At 48.8% G+C, this 13,035-nt stretch overlaps 1 protein-coding gene across 1 annotated transcript in view; it reads left to right on the top strand.

Moving 5' to 3' along the window:
• The window catches only part of BAIAP2L1 (BAI1 associated protein 2 like 1), a 95,622-nt gene that overhangs the window by 965 nt on the left and 81,622 nt on the right, over nucleotides 1-13,035 (top strand). The window lies entirely within an intron of this gene.

Raw genomic sequence — 13,035 nt, 5'->3', positions numbered from 1 at the left:
TCACTAGGGCGGCGGGGACTCTGCCCTCCTTGAAACTCGCCCCCTCGGAGACATTGGCTCACACCCTTTTAAGTTCAACTTGGCTTTGAGACCTCGGTTATTTTGTGAGGTTGTGGGAGTCGGAGGACACCTGAGGTTTGAATACAATTGACTTCACCTTGGAGACCGCGTTGATGGTCCTTCACTTAACTGGCACTTATTAGGAGGGCATGTGTCCAGCAACAGACACAGACTTAGGATTAGTGGCAGGTTTAGTAAATTTAAGTACTTATAAATGAATTCCAGTTGAAATAAGATACGTGTTTAATCATCTGCTATTAATAGAATACAAAACAACTTTTGTTTTAATTCGGCTTAGGCTCGGGGAACCCAAGTTCTCTAAATTCGTTTGTAGCCATTTTTAAGACCCACAGTTGGGATATGTATTTTTAATTTCTAGATTTGAAGGATCTGAGTGAATTCCTGAAATCAGAGGCGTTTACTGACTTTTGTTAGATAAAAAAGTACGAAAATATGTGCGTAATCCATCCTTTGAAGTTCCACCCATTGGTCCCTTTAGCTGAATACACAAATAGCTGGAACATGTGGATAATACTGCACATACAGTATACACATAGACACAATTGTCACGGCATTTCTGGGCTCAGTATCTGTGACCAAAATCTGTGTCTTTAGACGTGTTTCCTTAACAGAGGTCAGTTTTTAGAAATCCCAGAAAATTGCCTGTTAAAGTTTTACCTTTGTGTTGGGACGGCAAATATTTAAATGATCCTGTAGATGGTGGGGCAGGAAGTGGGGTGTGGTGAGAAAGTGTGTCAAAAAGCATTTGCCCTCTTGGACTTGGGGTCGTGGCTGCTTTGATGACTTTCAGTTAAGGACAGTGAAACCGTGAAGAATGCCGATCACTGCACATTTGAGGCTCCGTGGAGCTGCTTCCCCCCTGCCGCTAAGATGCCGGCGCCTGTATCTTTCCAATCTGAGAATGAGATATCAGCTCAGGCATGCAGTCCTGCAGTCGACCTTCTCCTTGCTGCTTCTTTCAGTTCCTCCTGACTTGCACTTTTAGCGGTAGCTCCGTGGAGGGGTCTGTCCTCAAATGAATGACAGTGCCACAAATGCCAGTGTCCCATTACCCAAAGAACCCAGCCGAGAGGGAACACGTGTGGATTTCATAGTTTTGGTTATGTGTATTAATAACGAGAACTGTAAATCATTTTTCTGTTTTGAAACACTAATACACGGAAGAGCGGAGACCAGTGCTTTATTGCTTTCCATGCCCAGGTGTCTTAAAACATACTAAAAGCGCTCCCATGTTTGACTGACTTGAACCACTGTTGCCTCATGAGTGTTTGGGGTCATGGTTATATTGGGATGGTGGGATAAGAATTGACAGCTCCAGACAACAAGTTTGTGTATCATCGTTGAAGTGGATACTGCTAGCTCATGCTTGGACTATGATGGAAACGCACAGTGAAATTTTACATTTACAGATGTGATGGAAAAGCCCCAAATCTTTTCACCACCACCTCTTCTTTGGGTTCTTCCTCCCCCACCCCCGACCGCCCACGACCAAAGCTGAAAACAGTTTAAGCTTGATTGGGTAAACATCTCCCAGCAGTTGAGAATCTAGTTCTTGTAAAGAGATTGCCAATATGTTACCTAGCAATCTCCAATGGTTTACTAATAGAAACACAGCCTAACCAGGTGCCTTTACAAAAGCCGCCTGCAAGTGAGATTTTATAGGTTTTAGATTTTTTTGAATACTCAGATTTCTCCAATTTTGAAATAAAGGAACACGTTCTTGAGAGGAAAATGGGAATATAAAGTAGCGTGATCCTCTCTATGCAGTATCAAATGTCTTTAAATATTTATTTACGCCTTTGCTGAGTTTTCTAAAATGTATACTTAGACAAACGATTACTGGCAAGCTCTGCTAAATCCCAGGAGGGTGTGTGTTTTACTGCTTAAAACAAATGGCATGGTGATAAGCCCCAAAATGTCAGGCAGTGTCACTGTTGCTAATTAGAATTAAGCCAGAGAGCCCTCTCCTGCTCCACACCTGAGCCTGTGGTGTGTCCGTAATTTCCCCTCGGCAGCGTGCTAGTGATTTTGCACGGCTTTGTGCTAAGCACATGCTTTAGTGGTACGAGGAAGAAGGAAAGTTCAAAATGAAAAACCCCTTAATTAAAAGTAACCACATACACACACAGAAAGGTAACCACAGCCTTCCTAGAAGTTAGAACTGTTGGTCTTAGGAAGTTAAGGAAGCAAGGCTATGACGTCATCCGGGGAGGTCATTCCTGCATTCATCCTGCCAAAGCAGCAGTGACGGGCCCAGGGCCACAACCCTTTGCTTAAATGTCACCTTCTCAGAGTCCCCTTAGACAGCTTTAATAATCTTTTTTTTTTTTGGAGTTCCCATTGTGGCTCAGTGGTTAATGAATCCGTCTAGGAACCGTGAGGTGGATTCAATCCCTGGCCTCGCTCATTGGGTTACGGATCCGGTATTGCCATAAGCTGTGGTATAGGTCGCAGACGCGGCTTGGATCTGGTGTGGCTGTGGCGTAGGCCGGCAGCTGCAGTTCCAATTTGACCCCTAGCCTGGGAACCTCCATATGCTGCAGATGCAGCCCTAAAAAAGCAAAAAAAAAAAAAAAAAAAAAAAGTATATAAAACTGCAGACAATGCCGTCATCCATCTCTCAACCCCACCTAACACCTGCAGTTTTATCTTTTCCCCCTAGTTCTTACTGCTTTAGGATATTTTATATACATATATATATATATATGTCTTTTTAGGGCTGCACACACGGTATATGGAGGTTCCCAGGCTAGGGGTCAAATCAGAGCTGCAGCTGCCAGCCGACACCACAGCCATAGCAACGCCAGATCCAAGCCGAGTCTGCGACCTACACCCCAGCTCACGGCAACACCAGATCCTTAACCCATGGAGCGAGGCCAGGGATGGAACCCGCAACCTCATAGTTCCTAGTTGGATTCATTCCCACTGCACCACAACAGGAACTCCCTGTGTGTGTATATATGTATATGTGTTTATTCCTACTCCAACTGGAATGTGAGCTCCCAAAGGAAAGTAGCTTTGTTTTGTCGTGTTCCAAGCACTTAAAACAGTTCCTGGCACCTAGTAGGTATATGTATTTGTTGAAGGAGTGAATATTTAATGTAATAAGTACCTGTCTTATGCCAGGCTCCGCCCTTCCTCCCTCAACACTTTTCCTAGAGCCTTTGTTTCATACACATACAGCAGCCCTCTAGGTAGACATGGCTCTTGTTTATCATTGAGAAAGGCCCAGAGTCTGTGAGCAATCAGGGCCCACTAGCCAATTCCCGCCTGCCTCCGTTCCTTTCTGTTATAGGAACTGAGTTTCTCATGGCTAATAAGTGCACAGACTCAGTACGTTTTCCTACATGGTGACCCAAGATGTCACTGAAAGTTTCTCTTAATTCATCATCCTTGGCATGTTTGGAGCAAAGGTTTTTTAAGAAAACGGAGTGTTCTTGTTCTTGCACTGGGTAAAGCAAGCAGTCTGGGCCTGGGTGTGTTGGTGTCTTGCTTTCTGGCCTTGGGTTTAACTGGCGAGGTGTGAGTGGGGGTCCCTGCCTGGTTGGCCTCCATGTGGACTCTGGCACACAGGACTAGCGTTTGAAGCTTCCAGTTGCCATTTGTCTATCGCTGTCGCTCCGTGTGCTGTCGGATGTCTGCCTCTGCTCCCGGGACACCGCTTGCTTCAGGTGTGCTGAAGAGAAGATGGGATTTGCAGAAGCCCCGCGTGCTCTTGGCTCTGGGACGGCTAGACAAGGGGTTTGTACGAATCAAGTGCCACGTCGCAGCAGAAAGGGTGGCCAGGTATGAGATGTTAAACCGAACAGCCTGGTACGGTAGCTTTTTGTCTGGTGAGATGAAAATACGAAGCCAAAAGAGGAGTGTCTTTTCCTGTCGGAGCATTTTTTTCGATTGGAAGGAGGTTTCAGAGCAATGATAACGTTATCGCAGGGCAGACAGAGCCGCATCCTAGATGACGAAGGCTGGGACCGCTTGGACCGCTGGCGCCAATTCGCACGTCTCAGGTTGCTTTTGATTTCATGTTTGTGACATGATTCCAATGCAGGGCACTCATTCTTGCCTCGCGCTTCCAGCACATCAAGCCACAGACGGACCTGCAGGGGAGACCTCGCGGGTGTGCCCTTGGAAGCCGTGGGCTCTTTCCCCTCAGCTTTGCCACACAGCTCTCGGGTCTGCAGCTCAGAAGTAAAAGTGATTCGAAAAGCAGCCCATGCACTGATTTAACGTATCTGTTGACATTTGCAAATACGTTTTTCATTTATTCCTAAAACTTCTTCTTGAACGTGACCACACATACTGAAAGGTTCACTCAGGTGTGTGTAGCTCACTTAAGTGTCCCACGCTGAACACACACGTTGTAACCAGCGCCCAGATCAAGATGCAAACCACCACCAGGCCCCCAAGTCCCTCTCAGGCCCCCTTCCAGTCACTCTGCCCTCTCCAAGATAACTGCGCTCCTAACTTCTTCTTTTTTTTTTTTTTTTTTGTCTTTTTATGGCCACCTCCGCTACCAGGGGTCAAATCCCGAGCTACAGCTGCTGGCGTACACGACAGCCACAGCAATGCTGGATCCTTAACCCACTGAGCAAGGCCGGGGATCGAACCGATGTCCTTAGGGATACCGGTCGGGTTCATTAGTGCTGAGCCACAACGGGAAATCCTCCTAACTGCTGGGAGGAGGAGGAGGAGGAGTTTGGCTGATTTTGTCTGCTTTTCCCCCGTGTGTTTGTCAGATTGATTCATATTGTGGCAGCGGAGGTTCGTGAAGCTGCCCTGTGCGGCATCCCGTTGTGTGAATACAGCACCGTCACTCTCCTCCTCTTTGAGGGGCTTTTGGCTTGTTTTCAGACCACTGCCGAGTGTTACGAATAGGACGTGTCTGGGGGGCCGAGGTCCTCGTCTCTCTTGGGTGTGTCCGGAGGAGTGGATTTCCTGGGTATGAGGCATTTGACTGTGTAGCTCTGGCAGGCGCTGCCAAGCCCTTTTCCAGAGTGATTGCAGCGGTGTACAGACCCACCGGAAGAGGGTGAGGTTTCTGGTTGGTTGCTCTGTGGCCCTCGCCACCAGGGGCTATTTTCCTTCCTTTTCATTTTGGCCCTTCTGCTGGGTGTATGCAAAATAAATTTTTAAAATTCAAAACAGCTCGCCCCAGGCTTGCGAGTTGGACATGTGCACCATCAGCTGGAGCCCTGTCTCCTTGGGGCATTTGGATGTCGGGAGACGGAATAAGGACCTAGGGCACAGGGGGCCAAGAGAGGCATCAGTTGTGCCGTCCAGTGCAGTACAACATACATTTATTAGACGCGACAGCTATCATAGCTGGACACATCAAAGGGTCTATTGTGTGAGAGGTTTGGGGAGCCTGGATGAGCCATAATTAAACGAGAATGCTGGGGGGAGGGCGGGGTGGATGTAGGGCTCTCATTAATTGAATTTTCTTATTAATTGAATATTAATGAAGGTATCTTTCCCTTTCTTTTTGTGTGACTTTTCTCGAAAATGTACCTGCTTCGCTGTCACAGGCACTGTAGACTCATTTTTAAGACATTTCAGTGAGTTAGAGTTGCATCAAGAAGTTTCAGGACTAGGACTTCCTAAAGGAAATGTTATTTTTATTTTGGGTCTTCTCCCCACTTAGATTGTCGGTGCTTGGGAACGCGTTTCCCCCAAATTAGACTTCGCAGCATTTCCCAAAGTCGTTCATACTTTGTTGATGCGTGTGTTGGTTTTCATCTTGGAGGCTTTTCGCAATTATTTTTTTTTCTCGGAGAGCAGCATTTCCAACATTTCTATGAATATTTACACGGAAGGTAAAAGTCACCCAGAATCTCACACGATTGACTCTGATTGTCACTCATCCCGATATTTTCAGTCCGTCTTTCCAGGCCGGTCAGTCCCCCGTGCGCCATCGGCGGGATGACTGCGCAGTGCTCGGTTCTCCGCAGTGGATCGATCCACTCCCCTTTGCTGGGACAGAAGGTCGATGTCAATGCCTAGTATTGGAGTACTGCAGTATTGGAGTACTGCAGTATTGGAGTACTGCAGGGAACATCACTGCTGGTCAAGCTTTGCCCAAATCTGGATCTTTTCCTTAGGCTAAATCCCCAGGAGGGGTTGTGCATCAAAGGGTAGTGTCATTTTAAAGCATATTTGCTACACTTTGCACAGTGCCCTCCAGAAAACACGCCCCAAGGTAGGCCGCAATCTGATGGTGGGAGAGTGGACCTTTCCTGAACCCCAGCCAATTAAGTCGCTCTTTTAAAAACCACTTTTTTTTTTTTTTTTTTTTTTTTTTTAATAACCCACGGAGGCTTAACAACTGCAACAAAGGAGTAAAACACGTCCGCCTCTAACAGCGCAGCTCCAGCTCGGGAATGTTGGCCGGGAGGACCCCTGGGGTTTCTTATCTCCCACCAGGGCCAGGACTTCCCTCATAAACTTTGTACTTGCAGACGTGTCCGGAGGAATTACAGCCCTGTCCTCCCTCAGGCCTGTGTAGTTTTGTTTCGATTTTCCTCCCCCGTGGGTTTATGCTTCTCTTTCCATTTTCGAGACCCCGGGTCCGTCTGTCTGGTGTGTCCTTGCTTGAAGGGCTGTGTTCTGGTTGTCACGCACATCTTTGTGGATAGAGGTGAGACCTGTGGACGTGAGCTAAAATGTTGCTGGTTTCTCGCTCATTCAAAAACACGTGAAAAAATATTTCCAGAATGGGTTCCCAGTCCGGGGAGCAAGAGAAATACGCACCCCTCAGAAATGTAGCTGATGGCTCAGGGGCTTCTGGAGCTGAGCCTGCAGAGAGGACCGCCCGGAGCTGCCCTCAGGTTGGCTGCTTAAACCGCTTGCTGCTTACATGGTACTTGTATTACTTATGTGGTACTTACATGGTACTCTGGAGGTTGAGTCCCTCAATGGCAGCAGTTCTGTCGCTCAGAATATTAAAGGAGAGCGATGCTTAACCCGAAGGGGCAGGGAGGGGACTTTGACGTCTCACACTCGACCTTCTGCGGGGGCCACATTTTATGGGAGTGGCTTACTTTTGTAATATTTAAGGTAAAAAAGCAGACCTTGATAAATCTATTCCATTTTAATGGGTCAAACATTGTAAAAAGGAAGCTAAAACGTGCCACCTTCTATCTTTGTTTTATAAAACTAACCTTCCAAGGACAAACCTAATTTCAAAGCTGACCGTAGCCTCTGATTTTTGCTTACGGGGAGTGTGTTTTTACCTTTGACTAACCTGAGAGAGGAACGCGACGGAAGAACAATTCAGCGAAACCAAAGAGAACCGAGTTCTGGTTCTTGGGGCTCTCCTTTCAGAGTCCTGTTCCCGGGGTTGCAAGCAGCCGGATCCTTGCCCAGGACAAAGGCAGTAACTGCGAGGACAGGAGAAGGGACGAAAGCGGTATTCACCTGCCAAAGTCGCGTGTGGGGATGCACGTTAGGGATGATGAGGCCAGGCTGCCTGTCGTAAACACGGGAAGGACCGGGTACGGGGCTGGCCCGAACCTCGGGTGACGAGCTCGGCTTCCCGCCACCCCAGGCGATTGCCTTGGGCTTCCTGACCGAGCAGCCGCTCCTGGGTTGGCAGGAGGGAGAAGAGGCCCAGAGACAACCCTGGTCGCCTCTGGGATTCAGACGCCTGAGACCTGAGCTAACAGCCGGGTCCCTTTCTGGCCCCTAAAACAGAAGTGACAGGAGAAAATCAAGACAGTCACAGCGAGGAGCCCCTGCTGTGGCGCAGGGGGTTAATGGCCCAGCTTGTCTCTGCGGAGGCGCCAGTTTGATCCCCGGCCCGGGACCTTCCACGTGCCGCGTGCGGCCGTAAAATGAAAAATAAAAATAAAATCACAGTGATGGTTTCGTATATTGAAGTGCTGCCATTTTTTTTTTTTTTTAAATGAGACTTAAATGGTTTTCATCGACCAAATGGTATGTTTGGTCCCCGACTTCCTCTTACAGTTAGTTGGAGCCGCTTCAGCGGGGATACGACTGTGTCTGATGGTGACCATGTGTGTGGAAGCGCTTTGAGCCTGCGAGGTGGTGTTCGGCCCCGTTGCTGTGCCCTGAGAAAGGTGTCGTCATCACCGCCCGAGGCGTCCCTTGCCGGCCCCCAGGTTTCCTCGTGTGCCCGGCAACGTGGTATTTCTTCCCCCCTCCCCGGGCCGCTGTGCCCCAGCTCTCGCCTCTGTCGATACGGCGCCCATAGCGCCGCCTCTTGCCGCGGTTGTGATGGTGAAACCTAGTCCCGCAAGAAAGCTCTTAGGACGTCGTGTTGGCCGCTGGCAGTCGTAGCTTGTGTTTGCTAGAAATAACCACCATGTGTGCATGGATTTTCATCTGCTTTGTTCACTGCTTAGCATCCAGCAGAGTGACTGACACACAGGCAGATAGAAGAATAAGTATTGATGGTATCGCACAAATTTTTCCGTCAATGAGCTACACACGCCTCGAGGTTTTTTTCTTTTTTACGGTCACACTCATGGCAGGAATTGCATCTGCACCACAGCTGCAGCAATGCCTTGATCCTTTTAACCCACTTTGCAAGGCCAGGGATCGAACCTGAGCCTCCACAGCAACCCAAGCCGCGGCCGTCAGATCCTTAACCCTCTGCAACACAGCAGCGACGCCTCCTTGAGGATTTTTAAAAATCCCTCATCGTGCTGATGCATAGTAAGAACTCAGACATCTTTGTTGAATAAATACAGATGTATGCTTATCACACAGTTATAATTAAGGCCTCGTGGCCCGCGGGACTGAGGTAGCACGAACAGAACAGCCACCATGTGTGCAGCCTATGTTACGGATGTGCCAACTTACCACCTGCGTTGGTCCTTTGGGCAGCCCTCCTATGCACCCTGGCTGTGCCAAGCAAGCACTGTGGTCCCCACTGGGAACCACACAAGAAAAAACTGAGTCTGTGCTTTTCTAGAGTTGATGACCAAACATCAGTGCCAAGGCTTTAGTGTGCCCAGCCTTTGCCTCTGCCTCGGCCTGCCCAGTATCATCGGTCATGTTTCCTTGCTTCTCCCCACCCTCGGCACCAGAGACATCCCGCCTTTACTGGTTCAGTTCTTTGGACTTTGATTTGTCCCAGTGTCAGAAGAAGGGGGGGAAAGCGTAATGGAGAAGCAGGTTAAGTTCAAGAGCGTTGTAGGCAGTTTGCAAGAAGTCTTCGGAAAGTTGACTGTATGAGAGAAAGATGAGAAACAAAACCCAACAAAAAATTTTAGAAGTTACAATACCTTGGAGTTGCCATCGTGGCTCAGTGGTTAACACATCCGACTAGGAACCATGAGGTTACAGGTTCGATCCCTGGCCTTGCTCAGTGGGTTAAGGATCCCGTGTTGCCATGAGCTGTGGTGTAGGTCGCAGACGTGGCTCAGATCTGGCATGGCTCTGGCTCTGGCGTAGGCCGGCGGCTGCAGCTCTGATTGAACCTCTCTCCTGGGAACCTCCATGTGTTGCGGGAGCGGCCCTAAAAAAGGCAATAAGACAAAAAAAACTACCTCACTGGTATCAGAAGGGTATTTAGCCAACTCGAATTATTTTTACATTATTCTGGGGTTTTGAACACCATTTCTCAAATTGCCAGGGCTGTGATACTCAGGCAAAGCAGAATGATCATTCTCCCTGGGCCTGAGGGAGTCAAGTTTACTAGATTCATTCCACCAAACGAGAATGTCGCTTGCTGTAGGAAATCAGCCATTTACAGGTGACCCTTGAACAGCATGGGGTTTAATTTGTGCAGCGCCACTTGGATTTTTCCCAACAGTAAATACAGCAGTCAAAACAGTAAACAAGGCACCGTCCAGGTGGATTGAGTCTGTGGATACAGGGAAAGCGAGTTCGTGGAGGGCGGACTGTGCTGAGTGGGGGGCGGTGCCCCTAACCTTTGCGTCACTCGGGGGTCAGCTGGTACTTGGATCTGGCGAAGTTCCTGGTCAGTCCTTGGGGACTTTTCTCATCACCCCAGCACGTGAGCCACTCTTTCCTGTAAAGTCCTTGCTCACTTTTTATTCCATGACACACCCTTTAACACTAGCCAGGCGAGAACACTTCACCAGGTGATCCAGAGTGTTTTATAGCCTTCAAAGTGTGTGTCTGCTGACAGTTATTTCAAACCCAGGAGCTGGCCAACTACTGTCTCCTTAGCGCATGCCCTCTGTGTGGGGGGCAGTCGTGCCTTTCTAAGTGGTGCTCGAGTTCCGTCAAAGATGTTTGCATTTCTTGTCCTCACCGCGTCGGTCTAGATGGCCTTGGCGTTTTTTCATGCCTGTCTCCCTGAGAGCTTGCATTTTCAAGGGATGGAGCGCTCTCCTCGTGCATCTCTGGGTTCTGTGCGTCCAGCATAGGGCTGTGCTCGCTGTGTGTAGGTAGTAAGAATTGAACAAATGGGTGGTTGTCTCAAAGGCCCAGACATGAGGACTCAAGAGAGTCAGCGGAGTGATTATAAGTACACATTGTCTAGTACTTGTCATAATCTCTCAATCTCTCTCTCTCTGACACACATGAAAATACCAGAAAAGAAGCCTATTTCCAGCTTTTGATTGAAAGTCATGTAATAGTTTTCTGGGTGCTCTGGCTCTAGGAAGGATTATTTCCATTTTTTCAAATGACCTTCATGGACCTCTAGGAACCAAGCACGAGTGGATACCAGTATTATCATAGCTGGAATTTTAAGAAGTGATTTTTATTTCAGTCTCCCATCATGCTACTTCCTCTGAAGTTCAAGGTCCCAAGGTGCTTGAATTCTGGGGCAGGGTCCTCAACCCGCGCCCCCTCCCCGCCCCGTCTGAAGGAGGCCAGCAGGTTCACACTGTGGCCGAAAGCACTGGCGGTCAGTAGACGAGGAGTGCCTGCCTTCAGCCCGGAAGGCTTTCTGGGCCCTGCCAGGAAATATATGCAGCTATATGGAGTTACAGCACCTGCTGGGGGCTGGGCTTTGGGGCCAGTATAATCCTCTACCTTTCAAACTACCGGCAAAAGTGGTTTCAAATGATTCCCCTCACAGACAAATGTGAAACTTGCGTATAGTATTTAAAATAAAATGAGGAGTTCCCATTTTGGCTCCGTGGTAGTGAACCCAGCTAGTATCCACGAGGATGTGGGTTTGATCCCTGGCCTCGCTCAGTGGGTTAGGGATCCGGCGTTGCTATGGTGTAGGTCGCAGATGCAGCTCTGATCCCGAGCTGCTGTGCCTGTGGTGTAGGCCGGCAGCCGCAGCTAGCCTGGGAACTTCCATGTGCCATAGGTGCAGCCCCAAAAAGAAAGAAAAAAAAAAGGAAAAATGTAAGTTTCTAGTGTTGAGTGGGTTCAGGCCATATTTTTTTTTCCAGGTTATTTTATCAGATGGTCACAACCCTCCATGGCCCATGACATGGTTCTCCCTCCACAATTTGCTTAAAAACCAGCAGTTGAAGGCTGGTACACTAGTTTCCTGGGTGGGGTGGCTCTGCGACTGCATTTTCTTCACAGGCTTGATAATTTCATCCAAAAGGTTGGAAGGGTTAGAGAGCACACTTCTTTCTCACCCCAGTATTTTGGGACCTTTTTGTTTGGCTTCATTGTGCTTTGGCTTCAGACCAGGTCTTGCTGCCCACCGAGGAGGGGAGGTTTCATCAGTCAGTCTCCTGAAACGATGAAATAAAAGGTGGCGGAGATGTGCTTGCTTCCAGTAATGCCTCTTAAGAGGTGGCAGCACATCCTTTTCTGGTTCTGATCCCACTGGGTCTCAGCCCCAGCTTGGTTCTTAAGGAACTTGGGGTCTGCTCAGTGCTCTCGGCGCTCTCAGCATGTGCTTCTAGGAGAGGCTGAGCCCGAAGAGGTGGCCCTGTGCTTTACTGACCACTGGCCCGGTGGCTGCTTGTGCAGCGGTCAGCTTGTGGGGGCCGGAGCCATGGAACCCTGGACGCCTCGTGGCTTCACGTCCAGCGTGCCCTTTGCCCTCTGAATGAAGGACCACTTTTGCAGAAATAATGATCGATGAACCAAAGCCTGGTTATGGGTAAAGACAGGAAAGGAAGGATGAAGGCAGAACAAGCTTTAAGTCATGGTGAAATCACCTTCCTGGAGGGGGTTCTCTCTGTGGGCTGAAGATTTCTTAGGAAACTGTCCTTCCAGGGGGACCCAGTAAGAACTTTCTGCTGGAGAAACATCTGCCAAACTGCTTCCGCAGTCATAGCTGGAAAGACAGCCGCTCATCCAGCAGGCGATGGGTCTCAAAATAGCTGGGTTATCTTTTTGTGCTCATGAATCTAATTGGTTCCGCAGTGGCTGTTGCCATTCACAGCTGCCTGGGCGTAGATGCTGTGCAGACCAGGAGCCTGGTCCGTCTGGCCTTGGGCCAGTGCTGCCCAAGGACAGTGGGCGGCCCGCACCTCATCTTCTGTGGACAGGCACGTCAGAAACCACTGAGGAGTGGCAAAGGCGCCCAGCTTTGTGGTTCCGTAGCATCGCGGGTCTAGAGCCCGGATCCCTAGCAGCCTAGAGAATTGAGAAGAGCAGTCAGGGATTTTGTTGTTTCTGGATTTTTTTTTTAATAGCATAATATTGAGATGTAAACTATAAAATTCACCCTATTTTAAGAGTACAGTGATTTTTGTAAAAGTACGGAATTGTGCAACCATTACCACGATCCAGTTTCACGTTTTCATCATCCTAAAAAGGTCCTTTGTCGAAGTTCCCAGGGAGGCACAACCGGGTCAGTCATGTCCCTGCAGCTCCAGGATGCAGCAGGTTCAATCCCTGGTCTGGCACAGTGGTTAAAGGATCTGGCATCGCTGCAGCTTTGGCATAGGTCGCACCTGAGGCTCGGAACTGATCCCTGGCCCAGGAACTCCCTATGCTGCTGTCCCGCATATGAAAAATGAAAACTGATAAAAGGAAAAAAAAAGGTCCTTTGTGCCTGTTTGCTGTCATTTCTCATTCTCCAGCCCCAGGCAGTCACTCCTG

The sequence above is a fragment of the Sus scrofa genome, chromosome 3 (genome assembly GCF_000003025.6).
Source record: "Sus scrofa isolate TJ Tabasco breed Duroc chromosome 3, Sscrofa11.1, whole genome shotgun sequence".
Taxonomy (NCBI): Eukaryota; Metazoa; Chordata; class Mammalia; order Artiodactyla; family Suidae; genus Sus; species Sus scrofa.
This window is presented reverse-complemented; position numbering and strand designations above follow the sequence as displayed.